The sequence below is a fragment of the Cygnus olor genome, chromosome 6, assembly GCF_009769625.2.
Source record: "Cygnus olor isolate bCygOlo1 chromosome 6, bCygOlo1.pri.v2, whole genome shotgun sequence".
Classification (NCBI taxonomy): Eukaryota; Metazoa; Chordata; class Aves; order Anseriformes; family Anatidae; genus Cygnus; species Cygnus olor.
The window spans coordinates 28686552-28710449 of record NC_049174.1 but is presented as its reverse complement, the minus strand read 5'-3'; the positions used below and the strand labels follow the sequence as shown (position 1 = coordinate 28710449).

Sequence of the window (23898 nt, the reverse complement as noted above, 5' to 3'; positions counted from 1 at the left end):
GTATCTAATCAGGTACAGATAGATGAGTTTTGACCTCAGTAAGTGTAAAAACAACTTATTTTTCTAGATTTATCATGTTCAAGAAAATAATTAAGATTATTAAAATTAAAACAGCTAACTAATGTGAACTAATATTTGTACTACTCCATCAGTCTTTGGAGGATTACAGAGGTGTCCTGGGAGATGGAATGTAATAATTTATTCCTGGGGTAGCAGAACAATTTTTCCCCAGCCATCTGCATCCAACTATTTATTTTTATTATACTTTTTTTTTTTCCCCCTTCTATTTTATTGCATTTGAACAATATTTTTTTTCTTCAGTTTGGGTAGTAGCAATCTATCTCTTCTGAAAATAAAAAACGACAAAAGCAAAACACAATAAAGAAATTAAACAAAAGACATGATAGTTTGGAAGATCCTTCTCATGTTGAATGTTGAAGACTATTCAACATTCAGAACTAGAAATTTGCAGAATATTTTATCATCTCTGCTTGTCAATGGCAAGTGCAATATGCAAGTTAAAACAATTCCTGTGCTTTATAAATTTTCAGTTTTAAGTGCAGAAAAGGTATGATAAAAGGAGTAATGAACTAAGGAAGAGCTGGAAAGAATTCAGATTAAAAGATAAGTAGATCCTCTACTAAATTATGTCTGACACCCAGGGAAGAAAAGTTTGTTGCTTCATAAATGATGACATGGCACTGAACAAAACTTTCATGAAGGCATTTTACCTAAATAATTACTTGTTTCCAAATAGTGTGGCAGGGTGATCGGAGGACTTAATGAGATGTTTTTTTTGTGACTCTTCTTAACTGTTTGTGGCAGTCAAATTGTACAAATCATTTCAGTAATGCACATTGTAGGCTAATAGCAGACAGTGTTATTCCCAATTAAGGTCACAATTCCTGCTAAGTTGGCAGGTAATATCAGGGTTGAAAGCCCGATGGGATAAAATTCTGGAGGGGAACACTCCTGTACGTGGATGTTGTGAATCCCCAGTGGATCATCAAGTCATGGAGGAAGATTTAGGGTACACAAACTTACTAAGCGCAAGTCTGATCTTGCTCCCAGAATTAGATTCATTTACCATCTGTAGTGAACCATCACACCGACACCCTGACATGAAAACAAAATTGATGGACAGCACAGCACATTAGCCTTGCCCATAGTCTTAGGTATGCAGAAAGGACAGATCAGACATGGCCACAGTCTGTTTCACCCAGTGCATGAGGTGTATAAGTGGGCCACGGGCAGCAATGAACATGTGGGTCCCAAAGCTTATGATAAAGTCTTTCTCTTCACTTTCTTATGTAAATGGCATCTTAATGGCTGGAAGTGTGAAGAGGAGGGCATAGCTCTAATCCTTACTGGGGAATGTAGTCCATGACTGTGGGAAATGGACCTAGTCTTTCCTCAGTTTTGCTAAGAAAATATTGTGACTTGCTGTCTGAGACTAAGTGTCCTATTTCATGTCTAGACTTGCTAATATGCAGTAAAATTTGATTAACTGATAACTCAGTATAACTTTTTATTGCTAGGTGATGCAGCTGCTCCCTAGCAGTCCACCTTTTTGTCTGCTCATTCACTTTTCCCGAGAGATCAACAGAGGCTCTGCAACAAACCAGCAGTATTCTGAAGCTGAAAAATTAACATGTGCCTGGACAGGTTTGGTCCTCCTTCCAAGTGTTGCTTATCCTCAAATGTTTCATTAAGTGTTGCTCCTTAGTCTCTTTTTCTTTGTGGGTGTAGGAACTAGCATCCTTAGACTGTACTTGAGAACTCCATCTGGCAGACATCATACATATCTTGCTCCATCAGGTGGTATTAACTAGTTGCCACCACATTGGGCTTTCATGCTCAAACAAGAAATCAGCTGGGTTGGAAAATATTAACTTTGACATTTATTTAAATTGCAACTTGATTTTTTATCTCCTTTTTGAGGTTCAGTGATTGCATTTGCTGTCAATTTAGGTGTTAAAAATAGAGCTTCATGTGAACTCTCTTCAAGCCTCTCTGTAATGATTATGTTACACACTTGTGCACTGTTCTCACTGTAAATCAACTGGAGCTGAACTGAACTACACTACATTCCTACAACTACATAAGTCATTCAGAGTTTTATTGGAATTAAAATAGAATAAGACAAATGAAGAACCAGACCCAGGTTAATAACAGGAGGACTAACTAGTCTTCAGTGGATGTAACATTGTTTCTGTAAAAACTCTGAAGTGAATTGCACTCAGTAGTATTTAGTCATCTGAGAAAATTTCTTTCTGTAAGTATTTTAAACTAAAATAATGTAAGAACCTAAAATAAAGGATATTTAGAATTTGCTAGTTTGTAAGGAACTGTCTCTACTAACCAGCTGAATTTTACAAGTCTTCTTGATGTTCCAGTTTTATTGACTCGAATGGCTTTTCAGGGCAAAAACTGTCCAGTAAATGAGAAGAGAATTGATGCTGCCAATGAAAGACTATTGGCATAGGCGGGGACTGCTTGTCTGAAAGGTTCAAGAAATCTTGTAAGACATATTTATGCTGTTATTGTTCCCAAGGGAAATTCTGAGTCTTAGTAGACCCATTGACTTTAGAAGTAAATTAGAAAGGGAGACAACATTAAAATAGAGGAGAGAAAGTGTCTGGCTTTATATTACTGCAGTGCTGCAGGTCCTCTGTTTCACTATGTGCTATCCATGCACATACCTCTACCATCAGCTTCCATCAAAACAAGCTTCTGACTTTAAACTTATTTGATAAGCTGCCCACCAAAAACCACAGAGAATCTGTCTGTCCCATTATACTCACTCCAGAAGTATACTTAAGCAGGTGCTTGAAAAAGAGTAAGAATAACACAAACAAGTATGATACTTAAATGATATTCTGCCATCCTTTTCAGAGCTTGGGATTGCCTCAGTCTCCTGTGGTTGGTCTGTTCAGTAACTATCAATGGATATATCCCTTAAGCACATGCCCAGTCTCCACTGAAACCGGTATGAATTTGAGGCTTCCTTTGGAAACATGTTCCCCAGGTCTAGAATGCAGTGTGAAAAGCAGAATCTTTTCCAGTTCTATGTATTTTCAGATGTGAAAGGACAGAACTGCACCACACATTTCAAGGAGCGAAGCACTGAGATGATGTTTTCATGGGACTATTTTTCATACCTTCAAGGTATTGCTCCTGAATGGTAATGGTCAGCTCAGGCTTCCATTGATTTTTTTTCCCCTATGCACCATTAAATATTTCTTTTTTATTTATTCACATTAACTTTCAGCTATCATTTTATTTCAGTCACTTAATTTCCTAAAGCCCTTCTGTAATTTTTCACAATCTGTTTTCTTCCCTGTTACCTTGGATAGCTCACGTCATCAGCAAACTTCTGTTATTTCATGCTTCTCTTTTTCCATAAAATTTATAAATATGTTTAGTAGCATAGATATTAGCACAGACCCTTGTGGAACTTCACTGCTGGTTTCCCATCTTTGTGAGAATCCAGCTTCAACCCCTACACTTTGTTTCTCATCTTTTAAATATATATATATTTTCCCCTCTCTTTCAGTCCTATTTTAGCTAGTTTTCCTGAAAGAGTCCAATATTATCCCTCCTATCTAAGGCTCTTCAAACTTTTCCAAGAAAACCAGTAGAGATAAAGAAACAACTCTATAATGTGATTCCTCCTCTGCTTCAGAGTATATTCCCTCTGGAATTGTTTCTTACTCCTTTGTTTGTGGTGGGAACCTTGACAGCCAGCAAAGGAGTGATGCTGAATGTTCAGGGAACTATGATGAACACCAATCTAATTGTTAAAAGTTGGTGACTTCAGATGACAAAAAATTCTAAATTCTAGGAAAGTCCAAAGCCTTTCATTCTACAAACCTTGCTGAAATATCCAAGAAAATTTGATTCCACAAAGTAATAAACTAGATTTTTAATTTTTATTTATTTATTTATTAATTTATTTGGCAGGAACCTTCTTTCTGAGACTCTGAAATGAAGATACTTGCTTTCAGGGAAAATTTATGTGTCTCGTATGTTCTTTCTTGTGCTTTTGTCAATACTAGTTGACTTGGTTTGCAGCTGAAAAAGTTGTGTCTTTTATTTTTTTCACCAATAGTAAAGGATTTTTCCATATAAATTATGACTGAAATAATTTCTAGTGTTAAAGATGGCAAAGAGATTTTTAAATTTTTCTAAGGGAGAGGAAAACATGAAACAGTTTTCCCAAACCTGTAAACTAAGGGATTTGTATTTGTCAAAGTTCTCTTCGGGTAACAGTGGTCGCTCTCACAATTTTCTGCCATTTTTTAAAAGATTCAAGGAGATATATTGGCCATTTGTTACATTACGTAAAATGCAAAAAAATTTCCAAATTTCAAAAAAAATATATATTTCTGAAAAGGAAATTTAAAAATTCAGTTAAGTAAACACATTTCTACATGGATAGATTTTTTCTATATCATTTGAAAAGCATTTTGCGGTGAAAAGACATATGTTCCATCATTTCAACTTGTTTGAGATGGTAACAAATAGAGAGAGAAAGGAAAAGAGCAGGGAATTCCTAGAAGTCAATGGACTCCAGTGATTATCTGCAAAGCTCTGTGGGGTACTGAGACAACTGGTTCCCATTAACAGTCATAGATGCAGGTCTTTCAGCTCCAAGAGAAAGTTTGGGAAGTCTCAGACCTGCTGTAAATTATGACACTGTAAATATCTGCCTGAATATATCAGTTGCTCTTTATATTCAGGTCTGTAGAAAGTCCCTGAAGAGAGATTAAAAGCATGGATGATTTTGAGACTTAGAGTAATATCAAAGAATATCAAAGCATCTCTGAGAGCTCTGTGCAGGAGAGCAGAATTGCTGTGTGAGGCCATTCCTATCTCTAGGAGAGCGATTGGTCAAATCTCTGTAGAGAAGGGGAGAACAGGCTCCATTTCAATTATACCCATCAGAGACAGTTTAGCTTCTTTACAAAGAGACGACTTTAAAAGATTTCATCAGGGAATCAGTTAGCTCAGAAAATGCTTTATTACACTTGAGGACAATTAACATGTAAGGAGAAGAGTTTGGAGTTTATGCTTAGTTTATGCTTCTTGATCTGGGGGGTATCTTCTGTACACTCTCTGCCAGTTCCCATTAGTTTTGATTACACCGAGCTTAAAGCATTAATGCTAGCAAAAGGTATTAGTCTGAAGAGCAGAAAAAACAGTGGAGACTCTGAAGCACGCTCTCATTCTACATCTGTTGCCTAACAAATGCATTGTGTGTGTTCATCACAGAAATAATGGAGGAACACTCAAGCTATGTTAAGAAATTTAAGTGAATATAAAACTTTTTTAGTTGAAGTGAGTACTCTTACAAAGCATATGTGGGACTTCAGCATGATTGCTGTAAAAGAGTGAAGAACCACGTTGAGGCCACTGCAAGTTACTCCTGAGCTCTCAGGGGCTCTGCACCACCAGTGTCTGTCCTCCTTCCCTTCCCAAAATCAGCTAATGTGCCTTCCTGATAAACAAGCAAACACTAAAGTGTAGTAAAAAGGGATGGAAATGCTATGAAGTTCTCATGAAACATCTCCCATTGGTTAAAGTAAAAGGTACATGTGCAGTTTTTAATGTGCTGCTAAAAGCTTTTGGTAATCTTTTTAGACTCCATACCTGAAAAGCTCTGTATGCATTGCCCATGGTCTGGGTTTAGCTGGAGTATTATGGTAGTTGGAACTGATGCTATTTCTTCCTCACAACTGAAGGGATGAGTCCTTTGCACTGTCTCTTTCATATCCAGAGAGTGACAGACATGGTCAACAGTCCTGGTTCTTACTTTTTCTTGAGATGCCTTTGCCATGCTGCCTTTTCTTCAGCCAGCTTCAGCACAGATTTCTCCAGGGCCCAAGCACCCACTTCTTGATGGAACAGGAATGGCTGATAAAAAGGGAAATTATCGAGATTACTGGAAATAAAACTGTTTGAGAATATGAGATTTTAAAGGTAAAAGGTCAAATGAGAAAAAAATAAAAATGTTCTTTAATGTTCTTATTTTTTCACAGATGAAACCCTCAAAAAATTTTGCTTTTGGTAGTCACAAAGAACAAAATCTTGTAGTTTTAGTACATGGAAAATTCAAGACGTTTTTAAAAGAAAAATATTTTTAAAGGAAGTCAACATTTTTTCATAAAGGGTAAATATTTAACTGAACACAAAATCTTGCCTGATTTTAGTTTTGCTGTTTCTATTCTGCCCATAAGATTGGGGCAGATGATGACAATTTTCAATTTATTTATTTATTTATTTTTTTGTACAGCCTGGCTGGAAAACTAAGACCTGTTTTGGGGAGAGATTTGAAAATGATTGTATATGCCTGTTGATATGTACTGTCTTATGTCAGTATAATCATTTATGTAATATTCCATTATATAAAAGCTTTAATGGTGCTACTCCTGGGAAAGTATAAACATGTCCTATAGGAATCATTTGGAACTATCTCCTTTCCTTACTCTGTTTCCTTTTGGGAAAAAGAAGATGATCAATTGACAACAGAGTGAAGGAGGGAATTTGCAGCTGCAGTTAATGACAGTTGACTAATTATTACTCTTGGAAATGGCACAGAACAGATATACTTAGATGCGTATTCTGATGTGTTTGTCTGACGGATTCCTTCTTCCTGAGATTCATGTTCTTTTTTTCTTTTTCTTTTTTTTTTTTTTTCCCTTTATTTTGAAGGAGCTAATTAACAGAAAAGTCCCTAAAATGACTTCTTGGTTGCTTCATTAATAGTTCTTGGATTAAGTTCACTAGTATCTAGACCCTAGACAGCCATTTGGGATAGGAACTGAGCTATATTGCTTAATCCCTTCTCCACTATAAATATAGTAACAGAATAGAACAAGAGTTTTTGGAACTGATACTTTTAAAAAGTTCATTTGTATATTTATTCATTGCTCATAAATTCAGATGTAGCTTTTGAACCAAATGTGTCCTTTTGAGAAACAGGAGGGAACTGAAGAGTTCAGTGGTGGGAGTTATAAGTGTTTCTCCCTTAAAATCTAATCTGACGGGCAATTGCTGTATCTGAACTGACTCAAGGCAGTGACTCAGAATTGAATTTTGCTTCTCTGGAGAATAAAGGAGTGTGGTTGAGCTGGCTTATGAGAAGAGGAAATACCAAAGATGGCAAAAAGCAATGTAGGAAAGCACTAGAAATGCAGGTTTACAACTTTTCTTGTCACTGGAGGGGGTGTGTGGGGTGGTATTTTGCTCATCCCAGACCTCCAGGAGCCACAGCTGCCCTTGCCTGCTGCTTCCTTAGAGCTATGGCATGGCCGAGAAAATTTTGGGACTAGTACTGTTTTGTTGTGGTGAATGCTTTTTGCAGTGAGTTACATCAAGCACTGACTGTACGATGTGTTGGTTTCATGAAATGAGTTGATCTATATCCAATTCTCAGAGAAGGTGCCTCCTCCTCATCTCTGACACTCCTTTCATGTCTCTTTTGCCATTGCACTGACCATCTTCTGAGTTCAGAGATGGATGGGCAGGTGTGAAGGAACTAGACCTCCAATTCCCAGAGGATGGAGTTCTCCATATGGGTTACAGCACTTCTGTGCCCAGTCCCAGAACAGCTGAGGGTACTAAACATGAGAAACGGCATAGCTGTTTCTAGAAGCTCAGAAAAACATTATTTTAGACTAATGTAGTCCAGTGAAATCAGTAACAATATTACCAAATAAAGATGATACATAAACCTATATGCCTCTGAAAAGAGAAGAAACACAGTACTGTTTATGCATATGATTTATTTTCTAGGAAAGCATTCTTGGGATGGAAACTTCAAAGACAGAAGGAAAGCAGGTTCTTTCTGAACTCACTTTTTTCCTCCCTGCAGACTGTGCCCTGGTGCTAATTATATTGCTAATAGGAAATGTCACAGGCCAATTGAGTGTCCAATCTATCAGAATGCGCATCAGAAAGGTTATAACACCTCAGGTGAGACCATTCAGAGGATGCACATGGAAAATAGACAAGTTTGAATGGGATGTTGAGGGGAAAGGGTTAGCGGGGTGGTGGCAATGAAGAGGAAGTGCGTCAGTTACCTAAACACAGCATGACATCCTAAGCAGCCTATTGATCTCCTATTCAGAATTCATGCAGGGCAACTCCTTGTCATAAAACATTCAGCAGCCAAAATCAATAAGAGATGTGGAGCACTGAATCTTGCTGCTTCAAAGTCATACTCAAAAACAACAACAAAAATCACTGCTACTCAAATGTCACCAGGGCACCTGCTTGATTCAGATCCAGCTCAGCAATATCAATAACAAAAGTTTGCTTATTGTTTTCTTCCAAGGGGAAGTCCGGTAGGAAAGTGACAGGAACTGGATTTAAGCATTTGACAAAGAATCTATATTCTGTCCCTCTTTGTTTACTAAGGATGTTCAGGAAGAAAGATAAACCTAGATAACATGAAACATTTGCTGGGGTAGAGCTTATCTTCTGCTGTGAATTTGCCAACATTCAGCAGTTTCCTGGCTAAGATCACATGTGCCAGCTGCATGGCAAAATGCAACAGGACTAAGAAACCCACCACAAAAATCTTAGATGATATTTTCTTTAAAGACATACCCTCCCTATTAACATATACGCCAAATTGCTCCTCAATTATTTCTTTGTTAATAAAGTTCAAGTCTAACTTGTAACTTAGGTCTGGCACTAGACCGCAATGTAAATCTATGTCCAAGTCAGTGGAGTTTGGCAGTGGATCTTGTTCTCCAACTGCACTTGTCCTGTCCATCCAGAGGGAGGAATGACAAGTAGGTACATATGTATAGCCTCAGCCTTCTCCATGGGGAACGTCTGGAACAAGGGTTTCACATGAATACTAAGATGTTACAGATCTGCTATCCTCTCCTCCCTGCCTTTGTACCACATCGTCCTAGAAATCTAGAAGACGGTATTGGACAAACTTTCTCTTGGCCATCCAGTCTTGTGGGCTGCCCTCAAACATGAGTGGTTTGACATGAACCGTTCTTGGGAAATGCTTCTCTGATAGGTTGGACAGGCAACCTCTGTGGGCAATTTTCCCCAGCTTCCCAGTGCTTCTCTATCCTTACACTGAGGAGAACTTTCCCAACATGCAGTCTAAACCTCCCTTGTTGCCCTTTAAGCTCAATATTTCCTGTCATCTCTCAAGTGGCTTATGGAGAACAGATTGCTCGCTGAAGTTATCTTTTACATATTTGAATGTTGTTGTCATGTATCTCATTACTCTCTAGATTAAACAGTGCTACTTCTTTCAATCTCTCCTCTGAGGTCATATTTCCCATACGTTGGTGCTTTAATAAAGGTCACTGGCATCTGACATAATCCTGTGGCATAAAAGATTAATTCTGCTCCTGCATGGCTCTGTGCCCAATGGTTACCGTCACTTCACTCAGTGTGAAGAGGAGGATTGCTTTTAAAAGTCAATACAAAACATGGGTGTTTGTTCCATTTCTAATCATTTCCAGATCAACTGATGCTGCTATAGATTAATGCCTTAGAAATGCACAAATCAGACAACTGGATAAAAGCAACAACCAGGGATTCAAGTGGGAATATGCAGCACTAACTGACGAGCTCAGAAAGCATCTGTTGTCGCAACACCATCCCTCTGTGGCAGATAAAGTAACACAGAAAACCTGGAAGCAAAAGCAATAAATACAGGCATCAATGAAAAATTTGCCTTTGACTTCAATAAGATATGAATGGGTTGTTGGTTGTACTGTAGGAGATGTGTCTTGGGATGGTACCACAAGGTAGCTTGTTCTATAGCTATGTCTATACTGCATAGTGCCTGAGATGGCTATAAACGAAGAGCACAAATTGAAAAGCCATTGAGGAGCAAATCAGCTTGCTTATGAAAAGCTCTATGATTATGAACAGCCTGTTTCTGACATCAAAACTAACCTGTTCAGAGCTCTGGTGGCTCATTTATTACTTACATGTTGATTTTAGAATGTGTGTTTATTAGGATAAAGGGTTAGTACTGACTGGACAAGCAACGAACCAAACTTCTATAATGCTTTACGAGTTAGGTTTGGAGCTTGAGTAAATATTGAATATTTTTACAATTCATTAAGCTGTTGATTCCCATCTTTATTGATAGGAAACACAGAAACATAGATGAGGTTTGTATTCTGTGTTCTTTTCTGCTTTTCCTCCCCAGCCCCTCCTCCCCACTTTTTTTTTTTTTTTTCTTTCAGGAATGCTGTCTGTTTCTGATTGTTTCTGAAGGAAAGTTTCTGAAGGGTGTTCTTGTAGCTGACATTCTAATTTATGCTTCTGAAGAAGGCAGGCGGGAATTAAGTGACGTGATGGAAAGTTTGTTAAGTGTAATCAACGATGAAGATAAATGCTGTTAGTGATTTCTGCATATTTATCTGGCTTTGCTTCAAGCTTCTACAGCACCTGAGACCAAACCAAAAGTTATGGATTTGGAAGCAAAAGTTTTGTCTCTCTGACTATATATATTTTAGGTACTTAATCAATAAACTGATTGAGCTTAACTTGACTGATCACCTGGACACACAGTAGTTAAAATGGGTATTTCTATTCTGCACTGCACAACATTAAGTGATGTTGTGCATAACCCACCTGAGTTACACCTGTACTCCAGAATACAGTGACTTTCCTATAGGTCCTGAGGTACCTCTGGCAGCCCTATGTGGATGTCGTGGATGGCTCTAGAGACCTATGCTTGAACAACTGAAACTTGCCTCTATAGGATTCAGCTCCAGATTAAGACCATTAGATAAAAGTCTTCAGGGACAGGTTTTTGCATATGAGACAGGGTGGAGGTCAGTTCAGTTCCTTAAGCCAGACACTTAAGTCTCTTTTGGGTGATGGTAGGATGCCTGAGATTTCTGTATGGGGTAGGCAGCTGTGGCACAACATCTGTGGGAGACCTGTGCCTGCCTTGACACTATGAAGCAATGAGGTTTTAGCACACAAAAATAATTGAACGTATATGTCTTGAAAGTTTGGTAAAGATGATTTTTTTTTTTTCTGTCTAGCAGAAAAAGGGTGGAAATTGAAGACCCTTAAGCCCAGAAAATCAGTGCTTGATTCTGGTGACTGGAGAAATCTTAATTTACAGGATTAGAGTTTTTTTTTTTTTTTTTTTTTTTTTTTTTTTTTTTTTTTAAGTACAAACTTCTACATGTGTCCTGTATCTTTGGCTCTCTTCCATCAAATTTCACCTTCACCCTGTTCTTACATCTATTTATTGTGTTTCAAACTACTTATCTTCCCTTCTAGTTCTCTAAACCATCCATTAAAATTCTACTTTATAAATCTTAAGTTATCAAGGGAACAAAGTAAAAATCATGCCTTCATAAAAAACAAAAACCAAACAACAACAAAAAAACACAAACAAAAAACAAGCAAACAAACAAACAAACAACCCTGCCTATTTCAGGGCTAACCAAAAGTTAAAGAATATTAGCGAGGGCATTGTCCAAATGCCTCTTGAACACTGACAGTCATGGTACATCAACCACCTTACTTGGAAGCCTTTTCTGGTGTTTGACCACCTCCACTGTAAAGAAATTTTTCCTAACATGCAGTCTGATCCTCCCCGGCACAGCTTTGTGCCATTCCCACCCATCCTATTCTCAAGTATTAGACCCAGCTCAGGATGGGCCTTGAGAACGGCTGCCAGGTCCGTCCGGCTCCAGGGGAGGCCGCATTTAGCGTGGTGAAAGGTACACCGCTTGTCTCGTCACGGCTCCGGAGCTCCCGAAGGGGGCGCTGCTTTTCGCTGCCTTCCGCTACTTCGAGGGAAACCCCGGCTGCTCTCAGCGGCCTTGCCGGTGCTGGGCGCTGGGGCTCTTAGAGCCGTGCAGGGGCGGTGACGCGTCGTTAGAAGAAAGAGAGGGCGAAGCCCTGGAGGCAGACGGGGGAGGGTGGGGTGGCGGCGGCGGCGGCGGCAGCCCCGTCGTTGGATCTTTGTTGGCAAAGCGTAAATTGTGACTGCCTAAAATGTCTCTGACTGGATGTCAGGGGGCAGGGTTCACCCTTAATGTTCAGACAAGAAATAAGTTGCTTTCCTGTCATGAAACTAAGCTATTGAAGGTTACACTGGATTCTTCAGTGCTGGGAATGGTTTTTATTACAACTGAATATCTTTTTGAGATTTTCACCATCATATGCAAATGAAACTAAGAAAGCTGTATGTGCAAATGTGTATGTCTATGAAAATGTGCATGTGTATGTCTAGTCAGTGAGTGAGTTCAATCTCATTGAATTAACATTTAGAGAAGCCAGGTTTTATCAGTGATGTGAAAGAGACACATCATCGTCAAACTGCCTGTATGTGTGAAAGATGTGGTTTTCCTGGGGCTGGCCCTTTGGGCTTTCTTCTGCCCCCTATTTATTTTTGTGGGAATGGCTTTGGTGCTTACGATGCTACCTGCAAGCTCTGGAAATCAAAGAGTGGTGGTCTTTGCTCCTCATGTATTCCTGACCCTAAAATTATCATCCTCCTGCACTCCTGATAATTCCTGTGCAAATTCTGTCCACTCTGAATGATCTCCAGACCTTCACTAAGCACTATTTCTGTCTCCTGACACAACAGTCTTTGTTTGGGGCCTGCTGTTTGCGAAGGGAATTTTTTGTCTTTGGCACCTGCATAAATGGTGAAACACCGTTCACCACTGTATATTGTGAAAACATTTGGTCATCGTGTGAGAAATAATGAGAGCCTTTGTTTTAAGATAAAAGATCCTGTTCTGCTACCATAGAAGTTATCAGAGTCTTTTACTCTGTGCACTAGATTTATCAGTTGTCAAACAATGCATCCCTTTTGTTCTTCCATCAGTCCCCAAAGGACATGCAGTGACTGAGAAAAGACTGCTACTATCACAAACTTTTCTGCTCTCCCTAATAGTCTTACAGGAAGCACTGCAGTTATTTGTGGGAAGTGTTGACTCTTTTACAGAATAGAGGCTCATTAAATCAAAATAACATTTTCATCTGCTTTGTTGTTATCATTGCTATTGTTGCAAGCAGCTGTTAGATGCAGGGGAAAAAAAAGAGGGAAGTAAAACCAATAAAGAATTAGATACCCCAACATATTCTGAGCTCAAGATAAAATGTAGCATATCTCTTTTATCGCCTTTAAGTAGTTGGTAGTCTTCCACTGAGTTCATAATCATCCTAAAGGGGTGGTAGTGCCACTGAGAAGGACAAGGGAGGCAGGATTTATAGAGGGGATGATAAACTGGAGCTGACAGGCACAAAGAAGAGAAATGCTGTATTGAGGTAATGTTAACAAAAGTCTTGTGTATTGCAAGCAGGAAGAAGGAATTTATTCCACTGCCATCTCTAGCTTAACTGGAGACAGTTTGGGAGGAAAAGTGTGTTTTAAAAGAAGAAGGGTCAAATTGTAACAAGTGGGAGGGAAATCAAGCAAAACAGTAAAAGGGCTGGCTGTAAAATGAGTCATGTAGAAAGAAAAGTGGCTAGTGCCTAGAAGAGATGGAGCTTGAAGGGTGACCAAATACAAAGCACAGCAGGGAGCTCTTCTGTGTTTGCTGGGAACACTGCAAGAAATCATGAAAGTGGGAAAATTGCTCAGTAGTATGGAAAACTATTTGGGGAAAGAAGCATCATGAGCAGGAAACTGGAGCTTGTTCACAGTGTGATTTCATGATTTTAGGACATGTGTCAGGGAGAGAGAATATAGTAACTCAGGAAATCCCTTTAGCTCTTTGATTTCCTTAAATAGTAAAAATCTGTGTTTCTCTCTATCATTCCTGGTATTTGTAATGTTAAAAGTCATCTCTCTACAAGTCACCTCAGAGCCTCAAAAAAAAAAAAATTAAAAAAAAATAAAAAAAAAACACAAAGGAAATGACGAAAAAAGTTAAATAGGAGTTTCCCAGAAGATTTGAGTTTTGGGTGCCCACCTGTTATGTCCTAGGGAGGGTTTCTCCAAGAGAGTTCTGAGAAAGCTGCAAAAAAATCTCAAATTGGACACCAAATGTTTTGTCAACTGGCTTTTGAAACTCTTGGTCAAAGGACTCTGCTTTCTAGAACAAACAGCATACTGATTTCATCCTTTGTTCCTGGCCAGGAACAAAGTGGGTCACACTATGGGAAGATAGAAGTCAGGAGTAAAAAAGGATATGCATAGCTGACACAAGGTCAAATGTTGTCCTCATTAGAAATATGTTTGCCTTTTGAAGGGAGCTCTGAAAAGGTAAGATCTGTGTAGACATTATAGAGTATGGGCCTGTAGATAAGCAGCCTGCAGGAGAAATCAGGAGGGTAGAAGCCCACTTCTGTGGTCTCCTTCTGGACTTTCTTATTGCATCTTGCCATTTTTTTTTTTCCTTTTTCTTTCTTTTCATTGCTCACTTTCTTCTGGTTTTATACCTTGGCAGCTCAGTGGCAATGGTGGATTGAAGGATGCACTGGGAGAAGAGAAGCTTCAAGAGGATAGTCCAGTTAACAAGAAAAGCGTAGAGAAGTTGACATAAATATGACTGACAGTTATTTCCCTGGAACTCTTCTTGAAATTGAAAGTAAGTATTACTGCTAGACCTGCATGAAATTTTTGTGTGTCCATTCTATGAGGAAAAGTGGGATTCCTGGTATTTTTATTTTCATCTAAAATTGGGGAAAAAAATGAATGCTTTAAAACCACCTCACGGAGAGAGAAGGCTGTTATTAGATGAACAGTGGCTGTATTTTGCCAGGTTTGATCTATCCACATTTTAGTAGCCTTCAAGTTACTGTGTGAGTTTTTCTCTCTACAGATGCAACTGAGGGGCACTGCTGCCAGCTGTTACCTTGCTTGCCCTCCACACTGGACCTTGAGCAAGATTGTTGGTGTGGGGTTTCCTTTTGGTGGGGTTTGCCACCTGCAGTCAGGATGTTGCCAAGTAAGTACATTGCTTGTGATCCTTGGGGGTGAGGCAGCAGTCAGGATGTTGTGACACCTGTCAAATGGGTTTTCACTTCTGGGAGGACTAAAAAGCAAAATCTCATATCAATTTTCAGTTGTATTGGGGATTTCTCAGGTTTCAAGGTCATGAAAAGACTGATGTTTATCCCCTTCAAGGTTTCAGGATTGTTTTGACTGCTTTTGCACTTTGCAGGGATCTGACGCCCTCTTCTTCCTTATCTTTCAAGAGATTAATTGGGGTTATTCGTGCAGCCTGTTGAAACTGTCAGGAACATGACGTGCTGAAATGTGGGACCAGACATGAACTTGGGTCATCAGTCCAGCAGGCATCATATTATTAAACACTGAAATAGAACGTACCAAAAAATAGGGAAAAACTAGGAGATGTAAGGAGATTCCCAGGTTTCCCTTGGATAACTTTTTTTTTTTTTTTTTTTTTTTTTTTGCTTTTTGTACAAGAATATAGTTACATTCTTACTAATCTTGTAATAACTCATTGATATTATCTGTAAAAAAAAAAATCGTGATCCACCATCATCACAAGCATGCTATGGTAATATCAAGGGAAATTTACCTCACAGCCTTCTCTTCTCCAGCCATTTCTTTGATTGTTCAAATCCTCTGCTGTTTTTCTGAAAAAGAGCATCTGTCCTTGTTTTTCTGTGTATTTTCTGAGTTGTGGTTATCCTAAAGATTTATTTTCAGGGTGAAATTGCTCTTAGAAGGTTTCAGGTTGTTTAATGTGTGAATTCATGAATGCAAATAGGGTGCAGGTCTCCTTGTACAGCAATATTATCTCTGCGTGTCAGCTAAGGACCAGCACTACGTTCATCCCAGAGCCCTTCCTGGAAGCCCCTGCTAATGTGTAATTCCTGCCTCGACGTTCTTACTGCCCTGTCATATGGTAGGAGAAACTGTAAAGAAATGCTGATAAAAAGCCAAGGTCCCAGCATATTGAGCACACAAGCAGTTTTGTCCTGTATTGACAGTGTTGTAGAAATTTACAGGTAGTTTACTGCAGAAGGATGAGGCTCTGATGGAGCCAGAGAGAAAAGTGCCCAGATGGATCAACCTTTTTAAGAGCGGGGGTAAGCTGAAACCTCTTCAGAAGAAGATGAAGCCATATTTGAAATCCCACTTGAATTCTCCTTTGACAGCTGTGAATCAAGCACTTGTGACCCAATGGGGGATGGTGGTGGTGGTGGAAGTTTTATTTTTGGTGCTTGGGACATTTTGGACCAGTGTGAAGTGTCTGTGTGAGGGTGTCTGTGCTGCCCCAGCACAGGGGCTGGTGACAGACCTTGCTCTGCAATGTGTGGCTTCATCTGGAGACATCTCAGATGAAACGATTTTGTGAGAGACCTCCTGAAGTTGAATCCAGGCAGATGTTTTCTGTGCAGCAGAAAGATCCCTGCAGTGCTTTGTCAGTGCTCAGCTAATGAGGGAGAGAGAATGTGTTTTATCTTTGTTACCACGGGAAGTTAACCACAATCCAACCGGTGATTTATAGATAATGAGTCATGACACACTTACAATTTGTGCCTCACATGAAAGTCATCAACATACCTACTGCTGATCAGAAATCCAGGTATCTATCTCCATGTTTTATTCACAGGCTAATGATCTGCCAGGGCAAAGGCTGGATTTGAAACTGATTGCTATCAATATTTACATCTGGGAATGCATCTGAATGTCACGGAGCGTTTAGGAAATTGGTTGTCAGAGGATTGCAGCAGAGGTACCTTGGTAATCTGAAGTGGGAAGGAACTTCAGAGGTTCAGCAGTCACTGGGGAAGGGCTGGGAGAAGGGCACCAGAAAAGAGAAAGTATCTTGGTGGGACTTGTGATGAGTAAAAAAGGTCTGTTGTGGCTTCCACTTCTCCACAGCAGGAGAGAACACAGCTTTAGAGACCCTTTCTTCAAAAGATGGGATGAAGTATCTGTGGCCTTGCAAGAAGGACGTCAGGATTTGGTAACCACGCAAGGGAGGCATTCCTACATACTGGGCATGCTAGCTCCAGCCTCCCATCATGGTTTCCCCAGGCCTAGGGGAAAGGAGGGACAGCACCCTGTGGTCCTGTTACCTCCTAGGGCATGGCAGCTGCATTCAGTCATGTGTTGACCAGGGTACATCTCCCTTTGCTTGTGCAAATCAGGCAAGCAAAGGGAAATGTACCCTGGTCAACACATGACTGAATGCAGCTGCCATGCCCTAGGAGGTAACAGGACCACAGGGTGCTGATGGAAGGAAGGTAGGCAGGAGGCAGTGTGTGTGCATTATTTACTTTCTATTATCTGCAGTTACTCTTTGGAGAATAGCCTGGAGAATGCACTCTGCAGAGAAGTTGGTGCTTGAAATCCCCAGAATTAGCTCACATTTATGTATTTAGGGCCTTATAGCACCTATTAAAGTCATGGAAAATTTTGACATTTCAATCGAAGCAGAAACAAGTTTTGCTTTATTTTATTTATTTATTTTTCTGTGTGAGAAAAGAGGACGGGTTTTGAATTTATGAGCAGAGCTATGCTAACAGTTGCTTTACTTTGTACCTGGGGGAAAAAAAGACAAAGCAAAGCAGGACATGAGATGTGTCATTTTCCCTTATACTTGAGCTAGACATATGTTATGAATGGAATATGTTTTTTTGCATGTCAAGTAAAAAGTTGTCCCACATAATAAGTTATTTTTCACCTGCATAAACATTATGTTTAATGGAGAGAAACACATGGGTATTTCCAAAATGCAGTAAACTTTCCATAAAATTAAACAAAAGTTCTTGCAACAAGAAATGCAGCAGCAGAGAGCAGATTTTCCTAAGTTTTCTATTTCTGTGATTAGCTTTATGTTCATTTAAAAAAAAAAAAAAACATTAAATTTTTTAAAATAATATGTAATTGTAAAAAATGTTTTTCCTTACTTGTCTTCTGAGTTATATGCTGACTATGCTCTCAGCAGAGTTATCTAAACCTACAGGGAGTCTGCAGTGAAAAGACTAGTGTAATTCTCCAAATGATAAACATATAACTTGAAAGGAAAAATGTCAAAACTTCTTCACTAAGACTTACTGAAAAATATTCTGCCTAAACTATTTTTGACAGAAAATTGGATTGTAAACTCTTCCAGTGTTAAATAAGCCAGGTTTTCTGCACAAATATGAAGATGTAATGGCAAAACAAGCAAAAAAGCCCAACCCCAAACCTAAGCAAATCCCAGAGAATTTCTGATTTTAATTTTTTAAAAATAAAACATGGAAATGTCTCACAGAGAATGGCAATGATTTCTTTAATATCATTTTGCTTGGAGAAATCAAATCTCTTTCTGATTCATCATACCCACAATGTTTTTACACAGCATAAAATTTCCCTAACAGAAAATAGCAGCTTTCCTTCAGTAAAGAAAATGCATTCTCACAGAATCATGTTCAGTTAAAGGTCTTGCAAGCTGCCTGATTTGAAACTGATGTAGTTACTACTAATTCTAAAAAATTATATTTTTTTTCAGGAGATTTTTTTTGTCAAGCATCTCAAGTTGCTGCTTTCTGCTGCTGGAGGACCAGACCTTGGCTAATGGCTGCTGGGGCATGGCCCATGCAAACTCCATTCTCTGGTAGGACAAATGGGCATAACTTAAAGTCAAGCTGAGCCAAAAATGTTGCAAGTGACATTTCTTTCAGAGATGTCTGCTTCAGAAATAAATCAGTATTTCAACTTACCTTAAGAATGAAATCACCGATGAAGGTTGCACTTTTTCTTCTTCATCTCTCACGAGGCAAGGGAGGCGGTGGAGGTGATGAAAAAGAGAAGATACAGCTGTAACTGTGAGAAATTTGGGTTTACAAAATATAATAATCTAAACTGTAATTTAGCTAAATGCATGCAACTATATCTAACTCATGAAAGGTACATTGAGGTTGTTAGGGGCTAATTCTGACCAGCCCTTAATTCTGTAAATATACTTACTGAAAGATGATGAAGGCTGTGTGAAAATTGTTTGAATTCTTTAGGAATGAACAGTCCATGCTGCCCTGAAGAGAAAAGTACAAGTATTTAAATTTAAGTGCTTAGTACTTTGCAGTCTCATCCACTCTGGAGGGTGTTTCCTTGGGCAGAATGTGATCAATTAAGCCTGCAAGTCAAAGAGAATGTGTTCAAATTCAAAACACCAAGGGGAAACCGGGTGAGTCAGAAGTCTGCAATGTGAAATACTTCAGTCAAAATTTACTAAAGCCTCACTTTTGTTCTGTTTTTGCTGTTTCTTTTTTGTCGCTGTTGTCATCTCTTAACTGCGGAAATTAGCTAAAATTTAATCAATCAGCATTTATTTTGTAGGCAGTAGCAATATATTTTCCAAGAAAACAAACAGGAAAGGGGCATTTTTGACTGAGCTGCTCAAATGAAGAAAGTCAGAGGAACAAGTTGGAGACCGGTCTCTGTTTTGGACCATGTCTACAATACTTCTGCCCAGTGTAAGGGGTAGAACTGGGAGGGAAAGGGCAACTGGGCTGAGGCTGTGAAAAAGTGGTTTGAAGTTCTCTGAAGTTTCCAAATTTTTGCTTTTTACCTTCTCTCTCTCTCTTGTTTTTTTTTTTTTTTTTTTTTTTTTTTTTTTTTTTTAATCTGGCTAGATGTGGGGCTGGAAGAGCACCTGGATGAGTGATCAGCCTCCCTGCTCCTGTAGCAGCATACTGAACATCTTGCAGTGCTGAAAATAGCTCACAATAGCTGGTGGTTTGACTTTGAGAAAAAAATAAGAACTACACATCAGATAAAGTTGAAAAAGTAAAACTATAAACTTACAATGCTCTTATTATTATTATTAGGTAAAAGTTTTTCTTGGAATACTGCTAGAAGACGTATGTGCTAATGGGAGAAAGGATGAAGAGTATCACATGGTGGAATTCATCCTCAACCTCCAGTGATGAAATTCGAAGAACCAAAATGATACTGGCAAATGTAGAAGAAGCTGAAGAAAATCTGGAGCACAAAATCATTTGCAGCACATGGGGATCCCAGGAGGGCAGAAGGTCAGAGGGAACATTAAATCTCAGGATGCTGTCAATTGGGAATGGGTTTTATTGTGGGATATGCATCCTTCCAAATCCAGCATTAATGGGCACCTTTAGAATACTGAAGAGGATGATAACTTTCAAATATGAAGTTTTAGTCACAGTTTGGTTCCTGAGTAGTAGAGTGAAATAATAATGGTAATGATGATTGAAGCAATAATAGTAATTAAAATAAATATAACCGTGTATCATTCTTGCTATTATTGTTTATGCTTTTCAGAAAGTTTTGTGGCTCAGCGGAAAAGGAAGATTTTTCAGGCCTTCATTAATAGGACTATTACATCCCAGCGACTGCAGCAAACCACTTCACAAACCTAAAGCATTGAAAATAACTTGAGTTTTCTGCAGAACACCCTGTACTTTTAGGTCTCTGCTGTCTCCTGCAACTCAAATTTGCGTTGTACTCAACAGATAAACACCATTATTAGGGTAGGCATTTAGGCAATGAGATGCAGTCAGTTTTATTTCATGCCAAGTTTCAGTCGGCATCTCACTGTTTCAGTAAGTAGCTTCTTAATGTGATGTTAAATCCCTGCTTTTCTCCAAATCTCCCTCTCTGGAATGTGGCTGATTTGGCAGGGCTGTATAAACACATGGAAAAACAGCAGCAAGTAAGTAACATGGGTAATCTCTGCACTACATTTGAACTTTTTGCTAGTGGCCTATTATAGCCTTGGATAAAAGCTTTTCTTCCAGCTCCGCAGCATGAGGACATCCACAGCTGCAAACTCTGTTCCTTGCCACTGCTGGTGGGGCCAGCCCCTGCTGTGGGGATTGCCCCTCAGACACTGGCTGGTGCTTCAGATCTGGGCTCTGCTCTCACTCACGCTCTCACTATCATCCGAGACATATTGGTCAATCTGTGCCCCTTTTCTTGTGAACTTGTTCCAGCTTCTTGATTCTCCAGCTGTCCACACTGCCTTGGTGATGGCTTCTACATGGATTCTGCTCCATGGTTTGTCAAGGAACATGTGTCCAGGAGGGGAACCCAAGTGTGAAGCTAGGGCTAGGAGAGACCTCACCCTTGTGTCTTCAGTGCAGGCAAAACGAGACTGCCCCAGAGTGCAGAGGATCATCCGGAGTGGAGGCAACCAGGATACATGCCTTGGTCTGGAAGGTGTGGTGTGTTCCTGTGCTCCCACCAAAGACAGTGGCAGGAGAGCCCGCATCTCTCTGTGACTCTCTCCCTCAGCAGCAGGATGGAGATGAAGATTTCCTTTTGCTGTCATGTCAGACAAGAGGTATGTGCTCTGGGGTCACGTTCCAACCAGATGTACTTTGTTAGCATCAGCTTCACCTCCCACCTCTTTTCACTTAGAACCCATTGCTTGGACTGTGCAGCAAATAGACCTTTTGCTCTCCTATCACTCAAGCATTATATTCCCATCAGGAAAAAAAAAAAAGCTGAATGTCTTAAAAACTTAAATTCTTGCTAAATTCTACTCTCTCTTACTGTGACTGTTTTGAATAAGTAATGATCATGTGTTATGTTTTATTTCCTTTAAATGATATTAGAGATGATGTACTAATGAAATATGTTAGGAATTCAGAATGTGGGTGGAGGAGAAATTTAACATGAAAGAAACACTTATAGATAATGAGGTAGTGAACGCCCCCCATGGTAAGACCCAAGTATGACTACTAAGCATAGAACATGAGGTTACCACACTATATTAAATAACATCATCTTCTTCAATTTTCAGAAACATATCTTGCAAATCTTTTGGCAATTTATCATCCTTCTTGGAATTATGTCATGCTTGCCCCTGAATGCCTTGAAGGATAAAACAAATTACCTATTAATACACTTTCATAGGAAAGGAGAGCAAACTAGGCCTGAAACACCATTCTCTTCTATTTTTACACTGCTGTGATTTCAGTACACAGTAAAGTTCAAAAATTGCAGTGGTGGCAAACCAGGCCCTCCAGATGAGGAGAGTTAATTTGTTTACGAATCTATATTGATGGAACTCCTCCAGCAACAATCTGGCACAGATTTATGCATTTATCTAAGCTTAAACATCGAGCAGAGTATATCTCTGCATATCTTTGCATGATTTAGGCCATTTTCTCAAGATCAGTGGCATGTCTGAATGCTGTCTCCACCCCAGCAAGCACAGTGTAAATGCAGTGATATGCAGCCTTTTGAGCCACAACACACAATTTCATGACATGAAATTAACTGGAAACTGCAAACTGCCCACTGAAAATACATTCCCTGGCTGTAGTGATCATGTCTGATCAAACATTTCAGCTCTGTGATTCCCAAGCTGGAAACAGATTCTGAGAGCTGAACAAGAACTTTTTCTAGTCTTATTGCTATAGTATTTGTCAGCTTAGAAATTTTCAATATGTATACTTTTCTCAGGAAATTAATCTGGGTACCTTAACATTATATAATAAATTTTATATACCTTATGTATTGCAAGAGGTCTAAAAGAAATTATGTTTCTCATATTATTTATTCACATTTTGCAGAAGCAAGCATCAGACTTCTGAAAAAAAAGCACAAAAAAAAAAGAAAGAAAAAAAAGCATGAAACATTATGTCTTTATTTTGTGGATAGGGATTGTAAATGTCCCTCAGCAAATGAATTCACATCTTTGCCTTTAGTTCCCAGTATGTACATAAAGAGAACTTACAATTCCATTAAATTTCATCAGAACTTTGCTGTACGTGAAGGCTGAATTATGAGTTTCCTTATAGCGACTGTAAAGCAGAAAATAGAATGGTTATTCTCTCATCTGCTTGATAGAGACGGGCTGGGACTAAAGTACCCTGCTTACAAATATGTGAAAAATATCTGGGTATTTTGTAAGGAATCAACTAATGTTGAATGGAAGAGGGAAAATGAAGTGAAATAAGTATGGTATTTCTGTTTGGTCCTTTAGTGGAAGATGGCTGAAGGAGTTTGGTTTCTGGCTTAGATTCTCTAACACCCTTCAAGACAACACACCGTTCCCAGGTATGTATATTTTTGACCCCAAATTTGGGGTGCTCATTCTTTCCATATAAAAGTGCTTGTTTCAGTCTGGATTTAACTTGCAGAACTTCTGCAAAAGCAACCAACCAACCAACACCAACCTACAAGCATCTTCCAAAAATACCGTCTTGGGTATAGGAGACATCTGGCCACCAACAAACTCTTGCAGGCGTTACGAAGGATGGTTGCACTCAGCCATTCTGGCATGGGCTAAATACTGTGTGTGGATCTGTTCTGTAGCTCATCTGGTTTTGATGTAGTCTCCTGCGGAATGGGGCCTTAGCACCCTGTGAATGTGGGTGTCATGCCAGTGCTGTTACTTGGTGACTGCATTTTTTTTTTTTTTTCAGTAAGCAGAGGCTTCCAAAGCACAGCCCTGCAGTCTTCCTTGCCCAGAGTTGGTGGCTACTGCTGCTGTCCAAGGAGAGCCTGAGACAGGGAGTTCACCATTACACGAGAGCACCCAGTGGAGCAGTTCAGCAACAGGAGTAAAAAAGCTAAGGAAAAGCAGAGCTCAGCCATGGAATGCTAATTGCATCTGTTACAAGTATTAGCAATTAGCAATGGGTCAAAACCTCCAGATCAAAACCCCCAGACAGTTGAACACATTCCTCCATCCACGGCTATTAATGCAGAAATAGGTATATAACGTCTGGCTCAGGAAATTTCGACTGAGCAGACTGCATAACCCCTGGCTACATGGCAGGAAAGGGATTGCTTGCTTTACCCGCTGCTTTTCTACTTCCCTTATGCACCTGTGAGATGAATTCTTCCCCACAAAGCAGGCGTGTAGCTTGGGCAACTTCTCTCTGCTCACTTGCACAGTTCGCAGGTTCCCCAAGCACAGGTTAACAAGCATACGTGGGAGATGACTTGCATTACTTCTTAATCTAGGCTTGTCCTGGAATTAA

At 39.4% G+C, this 23898-nt stretch overlaps 4 long non-coding RNA genes across 5 annotated transcripts in view; 3 read left to right on the top strand and 1 right to left on the bottom strand.

The window, feature by feature from the left end:
• The window catches only part of LOC121072482, a 96802-nt gene extending 81469 nt beyond the window's left edge, over positions 1-15333 (top strand). The window contains exons 4-6 of the long non-coding RNA XR_005821254.1: positions 14415-14555; positions 14790-14915; positions 15132-15333. This is a non-coding gene — a long non-coding RNA (uncharacterized LOC121072482). The remainder of the gene's footprint in view (positions 1-14414; positions 14556-14789; positions 14916-15131) is intronic.
• Positions 1-18861, bottom strand: part of LOC121072483 — a 36524-nt gene extending 17663 nt beyond the window's left edge. The window contains exon 1 of the long non-coding RNA XR_005821255.1: positions 18652-18861. This is a non-coding gene — a long non-coding RNA (uncharacterized LOC121072483). The remainder of the gene's footprint in view (positions 1-18651) is intronic.
• LOC121072484 lies at positions 15732-17185 on the top strand. The gene is made up of 3 exons (XR_005821256.1): positions 15732-16097; positions 16554-16684; positions 16826-17185. It is a non-coding gene; the product is annotated as an uncharacterized LOC121072484 (long non-coding RNA).
• LOC121072481 lies at positions 18242-22969 on the top strand. 2 transcript variants are annotated; one of them, XR_005821253.1, is made up of 6 exons: positions 18242-19115; positions 19268-19404; positions 19564-19663; positions 19759-20615; positions 21041-21245; positions 22896-22969. It is a non-coding gene; the product is annotated as an uncharacterized LOC121072481 (long non-coding RNA). The 2 variants fall into 2 exon arrangements; XR_005821252.1 differs by having other exon boundaries at positions 19564-20615.
• Positions 22970-23898: the final 929 nt, after the last annotated feature.